The sequence below is a fragment of the Schistocerca piceifrons genome, chromosome 7 (genome assembly GCF_021461385.2).
Source record: "Schistocerca piceifrons isolate TAMUIC-IGC-003096 chromosome 7, iqSchPice1.1, whole genome shotgun sequence".
Lineage (NCBI taxonomy): Eukaryota > Metazoa > Arthropoda > Insecta > Orthoptera > Acrididae > Schistocerca > Schistocerca piceifrons.
In genome coordinates this window covers 474,250,521-474,275,311 of record NC_060144.1, presented here as the reverse complement: position 1 = coordinate 474,275,311, position 24,791 = coordinate 474,250,521, and positions in this window count along the sequence as shown.

Below are 24,791 nucleotides of genomic sequence, written 5' to 3'. Positions count from 1 at the left end.
TAGAAACAGATAAAATGAAATATAAGAAACATATTCAGTTGTAGATTGTAGAAACAGATAAAATGAAATATAAGAAACATATTCAGGCGACACGTCGTTAGTTTAAATAAAGAAAATCAAGAATGTAACACTGGAATTTGCTTAATTTTTTAGCTCTTCCAGGAGCTCCTCGACAGAATAGAAGGAGTGAGCCATGAGGAAACTCTTCAGTTTAGACTTAAAAGCGTTTGGGCTACTGCTAAGACTTTTGAGTTCTTGTGGTAGCTTATTGAAAATGGATGCAGCAGAATACTGCACTTCTTTCTGCACAAGAGTCATGCAGATTTGATTTCTGCCTAGTATTAACTGAGTGAAAGCTGCTAACTCTTGGGAATAAGCTAATATTGCTAACAACAAACGACATTAAAGAAAATATATACTGTGAGGGCAATGTCAAAATTCCCAGGCTATTGAATAGGGGTCGACAAGAGGTTTCCGAACTTACACCACACATAGCTCGAACAGCCCGTTTTTGAGCCAAAAATACCCTTTTTGAATCAGAAGAATTACCCCAAAAAATAATACCATATGACATAAGCGTATGAAAATATGCGAAGTAGACTACTTTTCGTGTTGAAATGTCACTTATTTCAGATACTGTTCTAATGGTAAATAAAGCGGCATTTAGTTTCTGAACAAGATCCTGAACATGGGCTTTTCACAACAGCTTACTATAAATCCGTACGCCTAGGAACTTGAACTGTTCCGTCTCGCTTATAACATGCCCATTCTGTCTGATTAAAATATCAGTTCTTGTTGAATTGTGAGTTAGAAACTGTAAAAACTGAGTCTTACTGTGATTTAGCATCAAATTATTTTCCACAAGCCACGAACTTATTTCACGAACTACATTATTTGATAATCTACCTTCTCGCATACGTATCCTGTGATCCAGCTGATCAAGTTCCTACATCTTCCCCTGGAACAGGAATACCTTCCCCTGTCCTACAATCCCACAATATTGAATTTCGACACACCACAGTAAGCTCCACCTCCACCCAGTCCCGGAGAACTCTGAGCTGTTACCGGGGTTCTACAACCACGTCCCATATTCCATACGTCACTACACACTCCATTGCTTTTCCAGGGTAATTTCAAACACATTCCCCTCCCAGACCATCACATAATTCCTGAGATCCACCCATCCGATTCACCATAGCGTAGCCTACCATTTGCTTTTCACAGGAAGACCGCGACACACCCTTTCCCGTCATTACTGCGAGATTCGCGCTCTCCTAACGTCTCCCTCACCTGTATCACGTACCAGCACATTTCCTCGAAGAGTCGCAATACATTCTCCAGCTCTACAAATGCCATCTTTTGACTCTTCTCAGTACCCACAACACATATTTTCAAGTAGTAATTGCTCTCCAATATTTTTTTTTGAGTTATCAGTCTTCTATCTGGTTTGACATGGCTGGCAACGAATTCCTCTCTTGTGGCAACCTTTTCATCTCAGAGTAGCACCTGCAACTTACATCCTCAATTACTTGCTGGATGTATCCCAGGTTTTGTCTTTCTCTACGGATCTCTCATAAAAATCCCTCATCTAGAAAGTATTGCTGGAGGCCACAGACCCATTATTTTACAGCTTTCACGACCACACAGATCAAGTCAAAAATCTTTTAGTTAGCTAGTTACATGTTCCATAGATGATTTGAACAATTTTATATCAAGTGATTTGGTATGAGCGAACATATTGTGTTTCAGTCCTACACCTGTAACTGCACTTACAGCTTGTTCCTTTTTTAATTTTTTTATAGGCCATTATTACTTAAACAAATATTCGTCTGTGGAATAGAGGGAGTTGTCAAGAATAAATGGTTTTCGGTTAGTTTTAAAACTTGCTTTAGTACCTGCTAGACATTTTATTTTGTTGGGGAAATGATCAAAAATTTGTTATTGATGCAAATGGGATTCCTTTCCTTTGATAACGAGTAACAAGGTTAATTTTTTCTTCTAGTGTTTAGGTATAGACATCCTTATTGTTCTCAAACTGCGATGGATTATTTATGACGAAATTCATTAGCGAATACGTATACTGTGGAGGTGCAGCTGATATGCCAAACTCCATGAAGGAGTACCTACAAGTTAACGACGAGTGAATACTCCTCGCTTTTGTCCAATCGATATCTTCTTTCTAAGTGATTAATTACACCAGAAAATTATTCTGTAAGATTTTATTGGATGGAAATATGCGTAATACCTGTATGTTAGGAGGTTATTTCGTTTGTCTCCAAAGACGGCAAGTATACGAAGAGCAAAAGTAACTGAACTTAATATATCTGAGCAGCTCCTTTCAGTAAGTGCACCCAAAAATTTGAAACATTGTATCCGATTTACTGGCTCCTGTGCTTGTGCTACTTCAATTGTTGGTAAAAATCTTTGTTGTAATAATTGAATATAATGCCTTATACGAAAATTAAAGCAGAGTCCATATTCAGAGAATCAATACGTCTTTCAAAAGCAGAATTAATATTTTTTTCTTCTGCTTCTTCTGTAGAATTTCTTATAACACTGATATTATCTGAGAAAGATATGAAGTGTGACTGATTAGTACTAAACGGAAGGTCATGTATAGGGAACGGGAGTGGAACTAAAATTGAGCCCTGTGGGACTCTCTACCTGATTTCTCTCCATTCATTAAAATTTGCTCACTTTTCAACATGTTTCTATTCTTGTCAATGTATATTGTATTTTTAAATGTTTTATTTGTGGGTAAAGAGGAGCAACACGGCTGCTGACAATGAGTCTCCCTGAGGGACGTATCTAAATGACGGATAGATAAATAAAAGACGTCTCGAAAGTGGATTACCACTTCACTATGGCCAGGGAGTACTCAGTAGAAAAATTGTGAGAGTTAAACCATTTAATGTGGCTGGAAGCACGAGCTCTTATTAAGTGCAAATCACTGTCTTAACACTATTCAGAAATTACAATACTTTCTCAGTCTTCTGTTCATCAACTCCGCGTGTCTGTCTCACTTTAAATCATGATATAACTACATTTGAGAAATTGTTAGAATTTTTAAGACTCCTATGACGTATGTAGAATCATAGTGGAAAGACCCATTGTATCGAAATGATTAATCGACAACAACAAATGTGATACAGAACAGTACTAGAGATTTTCGGTATGTATTTCGCCCTTCATTTTCTCTTTTATTCGAACTTGCAAGTCTGATATAAATGAGAGGACGTTGGAAGCTGACTGGAACAAAGCGATAGTGCCGTGGAGTCACAGACGTCACCACCCTTGTAGCAGTTCTTGGAAGGGACTACCGGGAGGTAACGAGATCAGTGGATCACAGGACACTGGACAGTCTTCTGTAGTGTCACTCTACCGTTGGCTCCCGAAGCACCGCAGGCAAACACAGATAAGGTCTGATGCAAGGCTTTTAGCTACGACCGCTTTATCAACAGTGGTTTGAGGAGGTGGTATGAGGAGAAACACCGTTTAAGTGAGGTCCAAGAAGGTACTGTTGTGCATAAAACATAGAAAGTGGCAGGTGCTATAGATTGTACTCTGGAGTGGGAATCCACGGTTTTGAGATGCTTTGAAGGTGTGACATACTGCAGGAGATTGGCTTCACCAAAACCAAATATTTATGCACCATAAGAACTGCCAGGATTGGGTAATATGAATAAACTAGAGGTTAGAGTACCAATGAGGACTCGGCTCATTGGCCACACAGAGGCATGGACAGACGGTGAAATGCCTTTTTTCGATATTAAATGGAAAGACATACTTTATTGTTTAACAGCCTAAAGCACAAACCTGGGAAGGGGAGCAGCGTTTTCTGAGGACAGTAAGATCCGTGGCCCAGCCAATCCGAATAAAGAGCGAAAACGCGGAAATGCGAGTTTTCCTTTTGGCGAATACTTGGAATCAAGCAAATTCTTCTTATTTCGTTTTTAGAGAGAGCCTTCAAGATTACTTCTTCATAGAGAACACTCATTGCTTCACCTCTGAAAATCTTTGCTGCCAGGGTTCACCACCAGAACAAATATATCGGGAGACTCAAAGATTTTTCGGGCTGATTCTCTCTTAGCCATTGGTGAAGATCATTGGTGTGCCGACAATTATTCTGCAGCCACTTCCAACTTTCACCTAAAATTTACTATAATGAGATAAAGCCACAACCGTCAGACAATGCATAGAGACGTTCAAGCCATTTCATAGTTCATAACCCCACGCTTCGCTTTCAGGACTTGCATTCACGTTCAGTGACCAGCTTCCTTCAACTCTGAGCACGGTACAGTGCATTACCCTCTTCAGTATCATCTGACTTTTCAATTAACAGCCGGCCAGAGTGGCCGTGCGGTTCTAGGCGCTACAGCCTGGAACCGAGCGACCGCTACGGTCGCAGGTTCGAATCCTGCCTCGGGCGTGGATGTGTGTGATGTCCTTAGGTTAGTTAGGTTTAATTAGTTCTAAGTTCTAGGCGACTGATGACCTCAGAAGTTAAGTCGCATAGTGCTCAGAGCCATTTATTAACACCACGACAATCGCAGTGCAACTTCGAAACGGCAAATATTTCATTCACACAATTATTATAATCTCATCGCGGACTCTTTCTTCAGATGTGCCGAGGCTTACTTGAATAATATTTAGTTGTCAAACGTATTCTTACACAGAACAGATTGAATTGTGTTTCTTGTTTCATTTAGTAATCATTTACTTCCTAATTCATTATTTTGGAGGGTGATTAATTAATATATGTCTGATCCAGGGCATAGTTTTCACACCTCCAACTTTAAGTTAGACTACTGCAAACTAGCATTATCTAGACGTTTATCTGTTAAATACTGTACCGTACAGATTTACCGCTTGGGCTGAACAAGTAAGGCCTGACATTTCGCCCCATTACGTTGTCCTGCCACGGGGAAGATTTCGTGACTCGGCAGCCTTCGCTCCCTCTGCGGATTCCGAGCCCCTTCGCCTCGCCTCGGCGCTGCAAAGCCAGTCGCAGTAGGCGGCGACCCAAGAAGCGCCGTTCTCCGCGGTGGTCTTTGATCAATTAGTTCATTATGCCCTGCTCGGCGCATCTGCAAACAAACGCACTTAATTAGCTGAGCGCCAATCGCAAAGGGGCCGGCAGAGAAGAGAGGACAATACATTAATCACAATGCGCTCGCCGTGTTTGCAGAGACGTAGAGCTCCAGCAACACGGGCGGGGAAAGCAATCACGGCCTTATTGTGTACTTAGTGATCTGCGAACCGGAATAGTCTTCGACAAGCTTACTTTGCAGTCGTGAAAACAGTAGCCGGCGGTCGTCAAAGAATGCCGCCTGCTCAAATGAAGGGAGTACTTCGTAATAACCGCAATTTTTGTTTATCAGTCGGTTGCTTATTTCGAGGGGGTGCGCCACAGTCAATGGGGTATGGACGGGAAACATGTCACAGCCTATTCCATGTAGCCAGTGAAGAAGATTGCGAGCAATGGTTAGCTTCTGCGTAATGTCCTCTTCAGAGTATACTGCGTAAAGTAATAATCCTTTATTAGCCACGATTTCTCCATTTCCTTATTACGTGTCTGATGACAGACAAAGTTGTTGCAAACAACAGAAGGCAGTGATAATCATACAACTGTTGGCTGTTTCCACATTTATACGTATCTCGCCCGTTACTATAGTTCGTTTTCCAAAACAGTTCCAATTTACAACTTAAGTCACTTCATAATAACTGTTAGCGCCGTCGCTAAGAAATTTAATCTTTCAGTCACGCTTTGATATGTTGTAAAGTGATGTTACACTTCTGGCCATTAAAATTGCTACACCAAGAAGAAATGCAGATGATAAACGGGTATTCATTGGACAAATATATTATACTAGAACTGACATGTGATTACATTTTCACGCAATTTGGGTGCATAGATACTGAGAAATCAGTACCCAGAACAACCACCTCTGGCCGTAATAACGGCCTTGATACGCCTGGGCATTGACCCAAACAGAGCTTGGACGACGTGTACAGGTACAGCTGCCCATGCAGCTTCAACACGATACCACACTTCATCCAGAGTAGTGACTGGCGTATTGTGACGAGCCAGTTGCTCGGCCACCACTGACGAGGCGATTTCAATTGGTGAGACATCTGGAGAATGTGCTGGCCAGGGCAGCAGTCCAACATTTTCTGTATCCAGAAAGGCCCGTACAGGACGTGCAACATGCGGTCGTGCGTTGTCCTACTGAAATGTAGGGTTTCGCAAGGATCGAATGAAGGCTAGGGCCACGGGTCGTAACACATCTGAAATGTAACTTCCACTGTTCAAAGTGCCGTCAATGCGAACAAGAGGTTACCGAGACGTGTAACCAATGGCACCCCATACCATCACGCCGGGTGATACGCCAGTATGGCGATGACGAACACGCGCTTCCAATGTGCGTTCACCGCGATGTCGACAAACACGGATGCAACCATCATGATGCTGTAAAAAGAACCTGGATTCATCCGAAAAAATGACGTTTTGCCATTCGTGCACCCAGGTTCGTCGTTGAGTACACCATAGCAGGCGCTCCTGTCTGTGATGCAACGTCAAGGGTAACCGCAGCCATGGTCTCCGAGCTGATACTCCATGCTGCTGCAAACGTCGTCATACTGTTTGTGCAGATGGTTGTTGTCTTGCAAACGTCCTCATCTGTTGACTCAGGGATCGAGACGTGGCTGCACGATCCGTTACAGCCACGAGGATAAGATGCCTGTCATCTCGATTGCTAGTGATATGAGGCCGTTGGGATCCAGCACGGCGTTCCGTATGACACCCCTGGACCCACCGATTCCATATACTGCTAACAGTCATTGTATGTCGACCAACGCGAGGAGCAACGTCGCGATACGATAAACCACAGTCGCGATAGGCTACAATCCGACCTTTATCAAAGTCGGAAACGTGATGGTACGCATTTCTCCTCCTTACACGAGGCATCACAACAACGTTTCACCAGGAAACGCCGGTCAACTGCTGTTTGTGTATGAGAAATTGGCTGGAAACTTTCCTCATGTCAGCACGTTGTAGGTGTCGCCACCGGCGCCAACCTTGTGTGAATGCTCTGAAAAGCTGATCATTTGCATATCACAGCATCTTCTTCCTGTCAGTTAAAGTTCCCGTCAGTAGCACGTCATCTTCGTGGTGTAGCAGTTTTAATGGCCAGTAGTGTAGTTACCAAAGTAGCAGTGAAATTCACGTTTAAAAACATTGGAAGTCTTTCCCTATTAGTGAAAATAAAATTTTAAAAAATTAAACCTGAACCTATGATTCCAGACGAATGAATTAATTCCTATTACAAAGTGTTTTTTTTTTTTTTTTTTTTTTTTTTGACTTTTCAATATTCTTGCAGGAGAGAATACTGATCAAAATTAGAGAAAAGGCCTACAGTCGGAGTGGTCAGGAACAGACTGAAAATCTTGCAAGGGTGTTGCAGCGAACGTTGTGCTGAGAAATAATTGTTAAGAAAATATTCGATACGTTGCATTGTTCCCAGTTCGATTAGCGTTGAAGTTAGCCAACCAGGCCGTTGCGCCCGCAGATTCAAGCTGCCTGCCGGATGCAATTAGCGTCAGTGGTTCTCATTGCGTAGATGATAGCGCACGGGACTGCTCAGCCCATCTCCAATTCTTGTATCGTTCTCGTGCTCCGTTTTAGAAAACCAAACGAACAAGTCTGGCGACACCGTCTCCCGGGGACGCATGAATGACTTTGCGTGCACAGTGGCCCGATTGGCTAACTCCAATACTAATTATCTCGGAAACATCACAACATATCGAATTTATTTCTTATCAATTATACTGCCGGAAAAAATAGTACGCTCTCTTAGAGGTTTCCAGCACACTCAAGATTTATTGTTGCAGTAGTTCACAGGGAGTACATGAAGTTATTACATTTACAGATCAACAGCGCAAGAAGTTCTGATGTAGCAGCTATCGACCCATGCTGGAACACTCGTGTTAGAGCTTGTGTAGTCTCTACGGGTGGCAGTACAGGCGCTGACTCTGTCATCCAGTCAATCGTACAGATGACGAATCCTGTCCTAGGACACGTGATGCCACCTGTGAGCGACCTGTTCACGTAATTTTATGATAGATGTTGGCTGACGAGTTGTCCCATCACATCCCACACGTGCTCGCCTGTAGACAAGTCCGGAGATTTTGCCAGCCAGGGAGATAGCTGCAAGTTGTAATATATTAAAAATATATAATTAAAAAAAGATTTTTCAAGGAAAAGAATGAAAGAAATTGATTGGTAATTGTCCTTTCGCTTTCAATAAAGAGAGAATATTAGTACATTTGCATTATTATTAAATGTTCTCCGTGTACAAAATTGTGCTATTGTTCATTCAATTTACCTTGTGTCATTTCTTTTTCTGTGCCCATCCCTATACATATATTAATTATATTTCTCGTCTTCTGAAAGCTTCTCCTTCTGTTAAATTTACGAAAATATGGCCGTGGACTTCTTTTCCTCCATTTCAATAGTAGATGCAGGCAGCCGACTCTGGAAACACCAGTGACTTCCAAGGTGATGCAAAATACGAAGGAATTTTTCTTGACTTAGTTTTATTTCACTTTAATAAAAAGTGCTTAACACTGTTATTAAGTCTTCTCTAATTCAGAAACACATGTGATACAAAAGACTCGTAGCCCGTCATACTCCGAGCAGTATAGCGTAACAAAAACTTCTACATACGAGAGAGCCCGACTGAGACTGTCTAAAAAACAAAATCATATACAAATAATTGAATGAAAGTCCCTTCATTAGTCTGCGCTCCACCGCGCATTCACAAGTAACGTCTTTGCCAATGCTTATGACCGATCCGTGTTTCAATATTTTTCAAAATAAATATTAACTTAGCTGCGTCCTGGGGGTCTTTCGTCATATACTTGTACAATTGCCCCCACACTGTACGTTAACATGGTACGGAAATGTATAGTGACTTTTTTTTTTTTGCTTGTTTGTATTTACATTTGCCGATAGGGGTCGATGCCCTTTATTGTCGGCTTCTTTTTTATTTAATGGAATGGATATCTCAGCTTATCCTATTATAATATTATATGCATAACATGTGAGTTCATTACATATTTAAATTTAGCGCGTTAACAATAATGTCCAGTTTGCTCCGTTCTCGCTGCCGGTTTTCGTGCTGGCGCACTGGCTGATTTGGCGGCAAGAAGTAGTTGCCAACGGTTAACATGCTACGTGCTAACATTGCACGTGCGTGCACTGATTTTTTGTGAGTGTCACAGTTTCACTTGAGTGCCACGTATCGAAGAATTTCTTTGGCGTTTGTCTTCATTCTGCGTGCAGCGGGTGTGTGCTTATTGTTCCAAACTCCGACGCTGTGGCAGAAGATCTCCATTTTTACGGCCCGGGTTTCATTACTACCCGCCGTAGTCGCATTTTCAGCGGAGAGAACCCTGAGTAACAGCATCCGTCGGTGAGGTGAGTACCTGCTCGAACAACTACCATATAGCTCAGTTGTCCGTGTATCAAGCGTTGTGAGCCATGATGTTCATAAGCTATTTCGTTGCACACGCATGTTCATGTCACCACACTTGACCGTGCACTTGTTGAAAGACACATATAGCCGTCCAAAACATTGTATAAATTGCTTGTCTTTGAAGTTCATTTCTTCATATAGAGTATGGTTGCCAATGAGATTTCATACAAGTATTGAGTTACAACAATGTACACAACATGATCGATTATACCTATGGCTGACATTCCATCCATTGGTTATACGAACATAAATTTCTTAAGTTTTAAAACATCATTAAAATTTTCATTAACTGGGTTCTGTTACTACAGTTCGCTTGTTAGCTTCAACATATCTTCGTTCACATCATATATACAAATTAATTACATATCACATTTTCGTGACACAATACAAAAATATAATAAATTTTTGGTTCATTTTATAGATAGGCTTTTATCACTTATGGGAGCTCAACTCTTTCTTAGATAGACGAGGGAAGAAAAAAATACATTGGAAATAGGACTAAAACATCGCGCATTGCTGGCCTAATAACGCTTGGCGCCGCCTCCTTTGTTTGGAAGGGAAGAAAGGTAATACTTATCTACTGATTTAAGGATTTATGTAGAAATGTTACTCGTACAATCATGGACTAGTTGCCAACGAACTTTTGCTTCACTGATATAATGTGTACCGACTAACCACTGACGATGTGTCAGGTTGTTTCTTCATGTACTAGTTATGTTTACGTCAAATCACGTCTAGCTTAGTGTGAAATCTAATGTTTTAACCATCGTATACTTACCTTTCTCAAATACCTCTAAATGTCATTATTCAAGCTTTCATATGTGACGATAAAAAATTAATTGGCTTTTATAAAATCTCATGCTTAAATTTTTGTGTGTACTCTGCAGCGAATAGGTAGTGATAATAGTCACTTAGAGACACTTCGACGATGCATATTTCATTTCTCATTTGCCTTATGACCTTTATTGTAAATATCCTTATAACTAAATTGTTTACTCGAGGTGCGGCCCGTTTCTTCATTTGGTACCTACTACTCTCGACGTAATTTTCTTCTTCGCCGTGACGATGCACTGGTCGCTGAAAGAAAAAACTTAAAAATAACGTAAAACTAATTGCATTTCGTAGCTCGATGGTCACTCATACATTTGGTCATTGCATAGTCAGCAGATATTTCCATATTTTGTTTAAATTCAAAGACATTTGTTTATTCTGTTACACTTTATGATCATTTTCTCACCCAAAAAATTATTTGACATCTCTCACGGTATTTTGCCGTCAGTCCTTAGCTTACACGTCTAGTATAGTTTTTTCATAATGCTTCCTTTCGGTTGTAAATATGTTGTATATAGCTTAGTATTTAATTAAATCTGTGTGTACATATATCAATTGGTTCGTTATTTTTGGTAAACAGTAGACGTATTTCCGTAGTATTTCTGTTTACTTTGTATTTAGGTTACGTACACATTGCATTCCTATTTTGGCTGCGCCTTTAGCCAGTCTGTCGGGCATGCTCACAGGTCAATGTCTCCTCTCCTGCTACTAACGTCAGCGCGTACTGTTGAGCGCGTGACAGCTGAGCCATAAGCTAATTTCGTTTATACGAGTACTTTCGATTCGCATGAATCGGTGTGTTACTTCCCATTGCTGTTAATTTTTTATGCCTACGTGTACAAATCAAAAGGATTACATATGCCTATACACATTGTCCAGGAGTCTAGGGGTGAACCAAAGCGATGTTGTTCGGACATGGAGGAGATTTAAAGAGACAGGAACTGTCGATGACATGCCTCGCTCAGGCCGCTCAAGGCCTACTAGAGCAGTGGCTGACCGCTGCCTACGGATTATGGCTCGGATGAACCCTGTCAGAAACGCCACCATGTTGAACATGGCTTTTCGTGCAGCCATAGGACGTCGTGTACGACTCGAATTGTGCGCAATAGGCTGCATGATATGCAACTTCACTCCCGACGTCCATAGCGAGGTCCATCTTTGCAACCGCGACACAATGCAGCGCGGTACAGATGGGCCCAACAATATGCCGAATGGACCGCTCAGGATTGGCATCACGTTCTCTTCACCGATGAGTGTCGCATATGCCTTCAACCAGACAATCGTCGGAGACGTGTCTGTAGGCAACCCGGTCAGGCTGAACGCCTTAGACACACTGTCCAGCGAGTGCAGCAAGGTGGAGGTTCTCTGCTGTTTTGGGGTGGCATTATGTGGGGCCGACGTACGCCGCTGGTGGTCATGGAAGGCGCTGTAACGGCTGCACGACACGTGAATTCTATCCTCCGACGACCGTGCAACCATATCGGCAGCATATTCACCAGGAATTCGTCTTCATGGACGACAATTCGCGCCCCCATCTTGCACTTCATGAGAGTGACTTCCTTCAGGATAACGACGTTGCTCGACTAGAGTGACCAGCATGTTCTCCAGACATGAACCCTATCGAACATACCTGGGATGGACTGAAAAGGGATGTCTATGGACGTCGTGACCCACCAAGCACTCTGAGGGATCTACGACGAGTCGCCGTTGAGGAGTGGGAGAATGTGGACCAACAGTGCCTTGATGAACTTGTGGATAGTACGCCACGACGAATACAGGCATGCATCAACGCAAGAGGACGTGCTACTGGGTATTAGAGGTACCGGTGCGTACAGCAATCTGGACCACCACCTCTGAAGGTCTCGCTGTATGGTGGTACAACATGCAAGATGTGGTTTTCATGAGCAATAAAAACGGCGGAAACGATGTTCCTATTCCAATTTACTATACAGGTTCCGGAACCCTCGGAGCCGAGGTGATGCAAAACATTTTTTGGTGTGTGTATATCTTTTCACGACCCATAGTTCAGGAGATTTGGCATCATAAACACTGATATGGGTAAAAAACTGTCGCATCATGCACTTCGTTTTAATTTATTACGTCTTCACTGCTAAATCTACTCGTAACACATTTCCCACACCAGTGGATGCTTCTGCAAAATTATGTCATTGTACGACACATTGTTCAGGAGATATGGCCTCACAGACATTGAGCTGCGTGAAATCGAAATTGCATGACAAAATTCGCTATACTTACAATTAAAATATGTGCACAAATATGTATGTAATATGTTAAATATAAGTGAAATCTATGTGATACGTCTGTACTGTGGCACATTCGCTGGTAAAAAGCTCCTCCTAAACCCTTGGACATATTTCGGGCAGATGTGGTACACATCTCACTGTCTGATAAGAAATACAGTGGGGGTAAGCATCAGCAACGTCCTACTGGAGTGGAGATGATAAATTGAAGAGCGAAGGGAAGGGGAAGGGATGGGCGATAGATGGGGAAAGGAAGACATGGACAGAGTGAGAGGGTATGAAGATATGGCCAAGTACAGGGTGTGTAGGGCTTGTAGAGTGGAGTGAGTGCATAATGTTTTGAATAGAAACCTATGTGCTGTACGACGGTTTCAATTCAGATGTTTAACTCATACAATCCTGCTTGAGCACCTGAAATCGGCATGACGCAGTACAGTTATTAGGTAACAGTTCGGAAGGTAACATAACGAAACATTCATTTATCACTTAAGCACATTTGTTCGTATTAACACACGTACATTACGTGTTTACGTTATTCCAGAACAAAAAGGAACCCAGAATACCCTATATACGGAGCAGCAATGATGCATTACAACAGCGGCTCGATGTACTCACCACTACAAAATGGTTCAAATGGCTCTGAGCACTATGGGACTTAACATCTGAGGTCATCAGTCCCCTAGAACTCAGAACTACTTAAACCTAACTAACCTAAGGACATCACACACATCCATGCCCGAGGCAGGAGTCGAACCTGCGACCGTAGCAGTCGCGCGGTTCTACGTCGTTACAGACACTGTACATACGAAGCATGTTCTGGTACACACCTGGCGCCTCTTCAATTTCTTGTTCAATATATTATTTATTCACTCTCCCCTACAAGTCGTAGGAAGTTGTAATTGGAATTTCCGAACACGCTGTATATGAAGGAAGAGGAGATGGACTCAGTGAGTGCAGGGGGAAATGGACAAAGAAAGGGAAAAGGAGGAGATTGACGGAGAGAGTGGAGACGAGCTGATGGACAGAGAGAGGGACAGATGGAGATAGTTGGGAGTGGGGCAGGTGGACGGAGAGAGGTGGGAGAAAGAGATGGACAGAGAAGTGGGCAGAGGAGCTGGACAAGAAACGGAAAAGGACGAGATGGGTAAAAAAATTTGGAATAAATACATACCCTCACAACCATGGTTACTCAGCTACTCACTAAAATAAATGTGAGCAGCAAATTCCATTCGCACATTAGACTCGTGTTACACTCGAGTATCCATTTAATTAATGTACCCAACTGCTTTCCATGACAAATAAAGACCTATCTGTCTCCACAGCAGCTCTATTAGCGTCAGACTTTGAATGTTTACCGAGTAATGCGTGTCTGGTAGTTCGGGTTCTTCTATACTTTCATTATTTGAATACATATATTTTTTAAAATTTTAAATCTCATTCGCCTTTTCCAAGAACATAACTTATTAAAAGGGTACCTTGTACATTAGGTGGAATACAAAGTTTTCTGTGGCATGGGTATGTTTAAAACTCACATCCAAGACCGAGAAGGGACTCACGCACGAGATATCCTCTTTACATGGTAACAGCGCAATCCCCGGATCACGAAGTCAGCAAAACTGATATTTACGTGCAACCGTGGACGGTCACAAAGACCTTACAGCTGAGCTAGAGGATATATGACATAAACAGATAAGGGAGTTAGATTAGGATTACCCCAGGATTCACATTTAGTGATCTGAGACAGCCATAGCTAACTTTTAAATCGAAACAGAAAGTGCAGGTTCTGAGCCCCACGCTACCGTCCTCAGATATAAATATTGTACAGGGTGAACCTGAACTTCACGGGACCTTTTTCTTTTTTTGAGTATTTTGATGCAAGGACCAATCTCCGGTGGTTCGTTAGGGAGTAATAACGTAATTGTAATTTATCGGTTTATTACCCGTTACCTTTGTTTATGTGAAAATAGCTTCAAAACGGTGAAAGAGACAGTATGCAAACACCACAACAATCAACACTAAACACAGGCTAATGCAATAACTCTCAAATGCCGAAGCGCTTTGGTGTGGTTGCCACGGCTGCGGGAACAGCTCCGTATAGCGACATTATGATGCATTTCTATCTCAATTAGTGAACCCACACGCGAGTTGCATATCAGCCAATTCTGTATCAGTAAGCCCATCCCTATTGCTATGTATCGCTGTTAATTTATAAGTAGTACCGCCGGAAAAACCAATCAGAGACAGAGTCTAGCAGTACCGAAAGCAAGCTAGAAGACAAAGAGTACAGTAAGCATTATTGTTGCGGAAACAAGCACCATAAGGGAGTGGAATAAATTGGTTTCCAAATAAAGACGCACAACACACGGAGGTAAGAAATATAAAATATAATGCAAGTAGGATGGGTATGGGTGAAGTCCCGCGTGCCGTAAAAACCCACAACGAGGTTTTGGCTGCGTTCGATTCAGGAATCGACCACAAGGTGGCAGGTTTGTATTATTGCAATTTATCGTTCCATGAAAGTTCGTCCCGGCAGGTCGCTCCAGATGTGACCAAATGATATACGTCCGCTTTTTACTACTTGCATGTAAGTTTTTTTAATATTTTACTTGAACATTGCACAATGTAAGACTTGAAAAGAAGAATCAAAGAATGATTGGTTGGCACTATTTCTTTTAAGCTTTACTTTCGCGTGTAAATAATTTTTCCAGTTAGACACCAAAGAAACAATGGCGCATTTTTGAGAAAATGGCAAAATGGGGCAAACACTCGCAACTGTTTTGGGCTAAAGCCCTCAGCTCCAACAATTTGACGAGAATTTTAAATGATAATGCCACAAAAGATGATATTCAATACACATTGCGTGATATTACCTCACCTGGGGATACAATTCGGCTGTCTAAAACAAACATTTAGAGGAAACTTTCCGTCAAAGAAGTTTTCGATGATGTTGAGCTATAGTCATGCAATACTTTGGATACCGTATCAGATACGGCATAATAATGGTTTTTAACGTTATTCTTGATAATCTAGGTAGAACAGAAGATAAATATAGTAATACAGTCAAATGGCAGTTTAAAATTCTAAAAGGTTTCTGTCAAAGCATTGAAATCTGTGCTACTAATGTTGACACCCAATAAAGAACGAATAGAAGAAGAACGCATGGGAAAAGAAAAGTTTGTTACTGAACAGCGAAGACGGGCCAGAGAAAGAAAATGGAGGAAAGGAAACAGATCAAACAGCCAGCTGATTATTTTTAGGAGTCAGAATCAGACTTCTCACATAATGACAGTAGCTCAGATATTGAAAGGGACTTACGATTTGGGAAACAAGTATGCGAAGAAGAAGAAGAAAAAGAACACGAGGCTGAGACTTCAACGCAGAATCAGAGGACCTGACTATGCACACTGTTTACCACATAGCCTATTAATCCTCCGTTCCTGGTTAAGAAAGTATTTTTGTATAAGTATTTTAAGCATTATGTTGAAATTTACAAAACAGTTCAGTTCAGTATTTTGTTGGTTAATTTGGGTACAATACAACACTGTTACAAATGGATATTTGAAGTATTTTTATTGGTTGGTTGGTTGGTTTGGGGAAGTAGACCAGACAGCGTGGTCATCGGTCTCATCGGATTAGGGAAGGAAGGCGGCCGTGCCCTTTCAGAGGAACCATCCCGGCATTTGCCTGGAGTGATTTAGGGAAATCACGGAAAACCTAAATCAGGATGGCCGGACGCGGGATTGAACCGTCGTCCTCCCGAATGCGAGTCCAGTGTCTAACCAGAGCGCCACCTCGCTCGGTCGTATTTTTATTATGCAGTCATCTATTTTTATACATGTTTATTTCAATGGGGCAAAGACCTCAGTGCCATGCTTTACTCCACCGTGTCGGGTAAAACACTGCGATTATCGTTTTAGTTAAATTTTAAATTTCTCTGTAATTAATCATTACCCAGAGCTAGAATTTAGATGAGTTATAGCTAACAACCCAGCCTATGATTTCAATTTGAAATAGCGAGAAAATCTGCATCTCATTGACCACAATGTTAGAAAAACTGGACATGGCTGGGCTTTACCCCCACCTATGCTACTTTTAACGAATCACCCGAAACATGGGTGACTGATACCGAAACACTCAGAAAATGTCCCTGAACAACATCAGAAATTTTATAGTTGGAGTTCGGCTTCACACTGTGATCCACCATCGTCATTTTGCGACAAGTACAATATAAAGTAAATATTATTTTTATTGACGACTGAGGAATTATTCCGCTCCTTCGTATAATTTGTTACGCATGTTTGCACGAATATTTGTGTGGAACGACACCGGTTAGTACGTATTAGGGTCATCTCGCAGGTTTATGTGACCAGTGTGTCTCCAGTGGCACGTTGTATAAACTGTCCGCTCAGTGACGTTAGAACTCTCTGCCTCATCTCGGCATAACGTTGCAGCCTCTGCCGCTGCGAGGAAAGGAAAGAAGGAGCAGGACGAGAAAGATTCTGCCCAGCGCTCTGGAGCCCCTCCGTTTTGATGTCCCGCTAGCAGCGTAAACACCGCCCGCGTCCATCATACGCGGACTGTCGGCGCTGCTTGTTTATTAGAGTGGCCCGCATTTTGATCTTCATTTGTCCACCTCGGAGCCGTCGGCAATTACGCAGTGGGCGGCCGGAGCGACTGCGACCGGCCGCGTCCAGAGGCGCAGCTTAAGCGCACAAACACGCGGCACACATGTGCGTCGTCCGCGGATGAAGAAGTCGCCCGCTTTGCGGCCTTTGAGGACCCGAGGACCGCGTCTCCAAACAGCGCCACATCTCCCTGCTGGCTGTCCGTCCTCCACCGGCAACCAAGAAACCGCGACCGGTAAACAAGGATATTGCTGCCCACTCTGACTCCACGGGCAGCGTCTAGGAGGTGACGCAGAGCACGCATCAGCAAACATACGAGTAGGCCAAAATATCCGTATCTGTCTTGTTTACCTTATCGCAGACTCGCTGTACTACCTGAGTCGTAAAAAGAATTCCACGATTAAATACAGCTTTCCACTTTTCGACAGTTTCAGAAAATGCTATGATCGTTCCCATAAATTTTATTTTCTTACAGTTTTCCGTTGCTGATAGTATGCTAGTTGAGATCTGATTGTGGCTTTACCGTAATCCCATTCTAGAATTAATTATTTGCCAGTGCCACACTGTTTGCGAAAGTACTGTTCGTCTGCACGAACAGAATTTATTCGACAGCTTGTTGGTTTTCTTGCCGGCCGGAATGGCCGAGCGGTTCTAGGCGCTACAGTCTGGAACCGCGCAACCGCTACGGTCGTAGGTTCGAATCCTGCCTCGGGCATGGATGTGGGTGATGTCCTTAGGTTAGTTACGTTTAAATAGTTCTAAGTTCTAGGGGACTGATGACCTCAGAAGTTAAGTCCCATAGTGCTCAGAGCCATTTGAACCAATTTTTGTTTTCTTTTGCGTGGTTTTTGTGGTTGTTTTATGATATACGAGGGTTGAATGAAAAGTAATGCCTCCACCTTCGTTAAACGAACTCAGAAATCAAATGGTTCAAATGGCTCTGAGCACTATGGGACTTAACATCTGAGGTCATCAGTCCCGTAGAACTTAGACCTACTTAAACCTAACTAACCTAAGGACATCACACACATCCATGCCTGAAGCAGGATTCGAATCTGCGACCGTAGCAGTCGCGGGGTTCCCGACTGAAGCGCCTAGAACCGCACGGCCACCGCGGCCGGCCACTCAGAAATCCTTAGAATGTGATCTTCAATTACCAATATTCACTTTTCCACATAATCACCAGCCAATTGGATACATTTCTGCCAACGATGAACAAGTTTTCTGAAATCGTCATGGAAGAAGTCGACACTATTTTTCCGCAACCACAGTCTTACAGTGCTCTCATTAGAAGTACAGTTATATCCCCGCAGATCGTCTTTCATTATCGGGAACAGATGGAAGTCAGACGGTGCTAAATCTGGACCGTATGGAGGATGCCGTACGGTGGTGAGGTTCAGTCTCTGAAGTTCTGCTGTGGTGGGAGGTGAAGTGTGTGGTTTGGCATTGTCATACTGCAGGAAAACATTTCTCTTTTCCTTTCGGACCCATGTTAGCCGTCGTTTCAGAGTTCGCAGCGTTGTGATGTAACGCTCTGAATTTATTGTTGTTCCACGATTAAGGATATCAACATGGATAACACCATCTGCGTCCCAGAACATTGTGACCATGATATTTCCAGCTGAGCGCTGCGTCTTGAATTTTTTTTTCTGGGCCGAGTCTTTGTGTTGAAATTCCATAGACAGACGTTTCGTTCAAATGGTTTAAATGGCTCTGAGCACTATGGGACTTAACATCTATGGTCATCAGTCCCCTAGAACTTAGAACTACTTAAACCTAACTAACCTAAGGACAATACACAACACCCAGTCATCACGAGGCAGAGAAAATCCCTGACCCCGCCGGGAATCGAACCCGGGAACCCGGGCGCGGGAAGCGAGAACGCTACGGTACGACCACGAGCTGCGGACAGACGTTTCGGCTCCGGCTCGTAATGGTGTACCCACGTTTCGTCTCCTGTCGCAACTGAATGGAGAAAGGCGAGAGCAGTTCCTGCTAAGTTTCACGTCTGTGCGCTTTCATTTCAGGAGTCAGCATCCGGAGTACCTATCGTGCGCAGATGTTCCGATAGCCAAGCAAAGCAATAATGTGATCCATACGTTCTTGTGAAATGCCGATTGTGCTTGTAATTTATCTCTGAATCAATCTGTCAACATTTTGCTTCTGAAACTCGGTGGGTGCTTTCACAGGACGTCCAATTCTTTGTTTGTCACGCAGGTCAGATGTTCCCGCCTCAACATCTTTAAACTTACTCGCCCAACGACGCACAGTACTCAGATCTGAACAATCACCATAAAGTGCTTTCTTTCTCTGATGAGTCTCCTGTGGGGCGACACCTTCTGCTGTCAAGAATTCAATTGACAGCACGTTGCTTAAATCGCATTGATCGACCGTCTGCGCAGGGTTCCATACTTTACACTGTAACAACACAACCGTTCAGTGCTAAGGCTTCCCGCCATCTGGAGCTGTAGAGAAGAGGCTACGGAAGCTGTACCTGCCACATACCAATCTACCAACTGTTGAAGAGTTACGAAGGTGGAGACATTACTTTTCAGTCAACCCTCATAAATAATTTTAAGTTCGTCTATGATGCTTAAAATTATTAAAGCCTAATACAAGCATCTTCAAACCATAAGAGAGCGACAACGATCTACCAAACAAATGAGTAATCATGCGGACAAGCAAGCGCTATAATTCGCCCAGTTACTGATAACAGAGACAAAATATTCAAAGTGCGCTAGTTACTCAGTATACAAATTGCTCACTAACTCAGAGTGCCCGTATATTAAAACAGGGTGTTACAAAAAGGTACGGCTAAACTTTCAGGAAACATTCCTCACACACAAATAAAGAAAAGATGTTGTGTGGACATGTGTCCGGAAACGCTTAATTTCCATGTTAGAGCTCATTTTAGTTCTTCCACCTACGCTCAATGGAGCACGTTATCATGATTTCATACGGGATACTCCACCTGTGCTGCTAGAACATGTGCCTTTACAAGTACGACACAACATGTGGTTCATGCACGATGGAGCTCCTGCACATTTCAGTCGAAGTGTTCGTACGCTTCTCAACAACAGATTCGGTGACCGATGGATTGGTAGAGGCGGACCAATTCCATGGCCTCCACGCTCTCCTGACCTCAACCCTCTTGACTTTCGTTAATGGGGGCATTTGAAAGCTCTTGTCTACGCAACCCCGGTACCAAATGTAGAGACTCTTCGTGTTCGTATTGTGGACGGCTGTGATACAATACGCCATTCTCCAGGGCTGCATCAGCGCATCAGGGATTCCATGCGACGGAGGGTGGATGCATGTATCCTCGCTAACGGAGGACATTTTGAACATTTCCTGTAACAAAGTGTTTGAAGTCACGCTGGTACGTTCTGTTGCTGTGTGTTTCCATTCCATGATTAATGTGATTTGAAGAGAAGTAATAAAATGAGCTCTAACACGGAAAGTAAACCATTCCGGACACATGTCCACATAAAATATTTTCTTTCTTTGTGTGTGAGGAATGTTTCCTGACAGTTTGGCCGTACCTTTTTGTAACACTCTGTATACAAACTTCGCGCTCTTGCACCAGAAATATTCATCCACGGGCTGATTCACACTTGGAATACATTCGAATCTGCATTGAGATTGTGGATCCACGGAAAATATCTGAAATCTACCCGCAAGGGTCAGTACTCCGTCCGCTGTTATAGATCAAAAATACTGCTGATACTGAAGCTCCAGTACCACCGATGGGGACAGACGGACGGACAACAAGGTTGCTCCGTTTTTACTGACTTAGATACGGAATCCTAAAAAAATTCTGTTTGGAATAAAACTTGTTGTTGAAGGGTTTTGAGAGACTTACTTTCTTAAAATTCAAAACATTGAATCCAAAGTAAGGAACTGTTTCATGAAAAAATTAATTGAGTTGAAAAAATAGTTTCATAAGGCTTCATAAAGTTGTTAAATCCAAAAATATGTTACATTTGTTGTTAAATTACGTATGACAGATGAACAATAACGGAATTTTCAATTGATAAATTCTTTCTACAAAAATAGAGTCATCAAAGGCTGAAATAACATAGAGAAAAAAAGATTTTGTTAAGTATTTTCTTCAATTTATTTGAAAAAATAATGCGTTGTAATTCATTGTATAATAAATCTTCAACTATTTACAGTCGCTACAATAACTAAAATTATCTGTTGCATCTGAGCTAACATCAGATTTGTTTGATGATAGCTGTTGCCTGTGGATAAGAAAGTAACAATAATTGTTGAGCATCGGATGACAATACTTTAGAAATGTTTGGTGGTTTTAATCGCTAACTGAAACTGAGGATCTGATGACACAAGCAATAACTAAAATCATCTGTTGCATCTGAGCTAACATCAAATTTGTTCGATGAGCTGTTGCCTGTGGATAAGAAAGTAACAATAATTGTTGAGCATCGGATGACAATACTTTAGAAATGTTTGGTGGTTTTAATCGCAAACTGAAACTGAGAATCTGATGACACAAGCAACGAATTTAGACTACGTCACGGTATTTTCTGTGGTAGACTTTTGAGAGTAACTTTCTCAGTATTTTTTCACAAATTTTTTCGCGATTCCTGAGCTCCCCGGGAGTTACCTGATTGACACTGCTGCCCATTCGACGGTGAGGGGAGCATGAATCAGCACTTTATGCAATGACATAGGCAACTCCACGGACGATTTTCTGCTAACATTTTCGTAGAATCCACAGACTAATGTTCAAAAAGATCTACATTGACACCGAGCGCGCAAGACACATTTTAATGTCTCCGTGAAGCAGTAATCGCTTCGCTACCTCGGTAGAAAACAGTGTCCCCTAATTTTCAGCTTCATCGTCACGTTCCACATGAAATTGCTTTCCCACAGACTGCACTATACCAAACACTGACTTGTAAAAATTAATCAATTTAGTTAGCTGGAACGGATATTAAGGCAAACATAGTTCATTTAAGTTTACATTTACACAATAAAACGAACTTAACTGCCTCTTCTCTAGAGAGCACGTCTCTTAGCTAAGCGAGAGTCGAAAGGTATAATATTAAAAGTGATGTTACAAACGCAGTGGTGCCTCGTGTTACGACTACTCGGAAAAAATAGAGTATACTCTAAAATACACTGAACTGAACTCCACGTCACTCCAGACAGATCCACAACTTTCTCAATCGCTGATCTTCCACAGTGATTTCGCGATTTTTTTCAATATTTTCATCGGTTCGGCCCGTGGAAGGACTTTCACAGCGGGAGTATGCGTCAGTCGACTTCTCAGTTCTTTGAAACGGAAAACCACTCAAACACTTGAGTTTTTCCCAATGCGTCATCCTTGTAGGCCGTTTTTAACATTTCAAGATTCCTGTCGCAGTTTTCCAAGAAAAAAGCAAAACCTTATATGGCGGTACGCTGCTCGCAGTAATAGGCCATTACAAAGTTGACGAACCCACAATACAACGGTCACTGAAAATTCTCATAAACCGAAAAGAAACTTCTTCACCGACGCCGCTTGACTTACTGACGCGGGAACGGTAGCTCTGCATGATTTTGGTGGCAGAATGTGAGATTACGATAACTTCTCCCACAACGACACCAATTCAGCTTCTTTTGGGTACCGCCACGTGTCTGTGAAGCTGGACTGAGCTCTCCGTCTGCCACCAATTACCATGGCTGACACTCATTGTTTGTACATACAAGCAAAGTTTAGCCTCGGATTAAATCTGTGCCACAAGAGGAACATGACTCTTCTCTAAGGTTCTGCAAAATTTGCTGGTGGATCTCTATACATCTGACTGGGCATTTAGGACAGACGTAAGGTGAAGTGCGTTCTTGCGCTTAAACGCATATGTCTCCAAAAATATTACAGCTAAAACAGTAAAACTTGAGGCTATTATGTGCAACGTAATACTAGATATTCTATGCAATTATTGTCTGAAAATGAGCATAGACGTACCTTTGAAAAGGATTTGAATTTTAATTGCCATTGTTTCTATTATATAATTTTTCTCGTAAACTGTTTAAGCAATAAAACTGGAATTTCACACATTGTATCTGCATAAGAGGCTAATAAAATGTGTGGAACAGATTTTTTAAGGCCATAGTTGTTTTGAAATTAATTATCCGGGACTGCTCTATTTTTCTCAAATTTTAAAGGAGAACATTTCGCAAAGAAAAGATAACGGAAAAGTGCTGCGCAGGACTATTCTGTAAGTAATTCTTAAGAACTATGCCAAATTTCAGGATGTTAGCCTTTACAGTTCCTGAGGAAAGGTACATTATAGCTCAAAAGAGTCAGTTTAGGGCAATTCGCATTTAAAGTTTTTATTTCAATTTTTGACATTATTGCTATACCTCTAGTGACTAATACTGTCCGTTTTCATAACCTTTATTCTCTTTCTCGTCTTCCTGGAGTAATCTCTTCCCCCGCCTCCTTTGCCTAGCCAACTTTTGCATTTTTTCTTTTGTTGCGTGAGCCTTGTCCAGTCGCGCTTCATCAATGCTTCTGAGTATCTTCAGTGTGAATGCACATAGATTGAATCCTAGTCTCTGCAGGCACTTAATCCTATCTACGTTTCCACTATTGAACATCAGACCGGCATCACACGCAGCTATCTTCACAACAGCTGAGGACACTTGTCATCATACAGTGTAAGGCCCTTTGACCCACAATTATCTCAGGCACATGAAACATTAATTATATGTGCAAGTATTTTTAAGTCAGTTAACCTAAATCTACTGAAAACTCGTCTTTGGCACTGTACACAGCATCATCAATTCCTTCATTATTTTACTTGTTCAATGAACTCAGTGACTTGCTCGAAAATTGTTCTTCACACTTAGGAGGAGAATCTGTAACACTGTTATTTAAATTTCGTCTACTTTCTACACGTGAAATTTGATGTTTCCTGACTTACTTGAATAATGCGTCCGCCGTACGACCCATTTAGAGCAAAACAGATTGATATATGCAAAACTAAGTAAGAATTGAAATAAGTCTGTAACACGTACTATTAATAAAACCACATTGTAAACAAAGAAACAAGCAAAGATGATCTTTCCCACAGCATCCTAGACTCATCTGCAGTTTGTTTCGATTGTGTGAACGAAAAACTAAAGCATAAAAAATTTCTACTGTGGAGAAAGTGTGGATCACAGCATAGAAAGAGGGGATAGCAGGCGCAGACGCCCAAACAAACTTGTTTTGAAACATAATCTGACCAGAATATCTACCCTTAAGGATTCTTACTAAACTTTTTACTAGTCAGCAACCTTCATTGGTGGTGGTGGTGGGGGGGGGGGAGGGAGGGGGGGGGGTTGTACACTTTGCGCATACTAAGAGAAACAGAATGTTCATCTTTAGAAACAATCGTGTGTGATCTTGTGTACTGTTTACTTTCTCCAGTGTATCCAAACTCCTTGTCCTTTTGAGTGGTCAATTTGTAAGGTCCCTTAAAGTCTCTGTTTCACAATTATCATTGATATGCAGGGCAATAACGAGCCGTCGGTCGCGTCCATCCGAA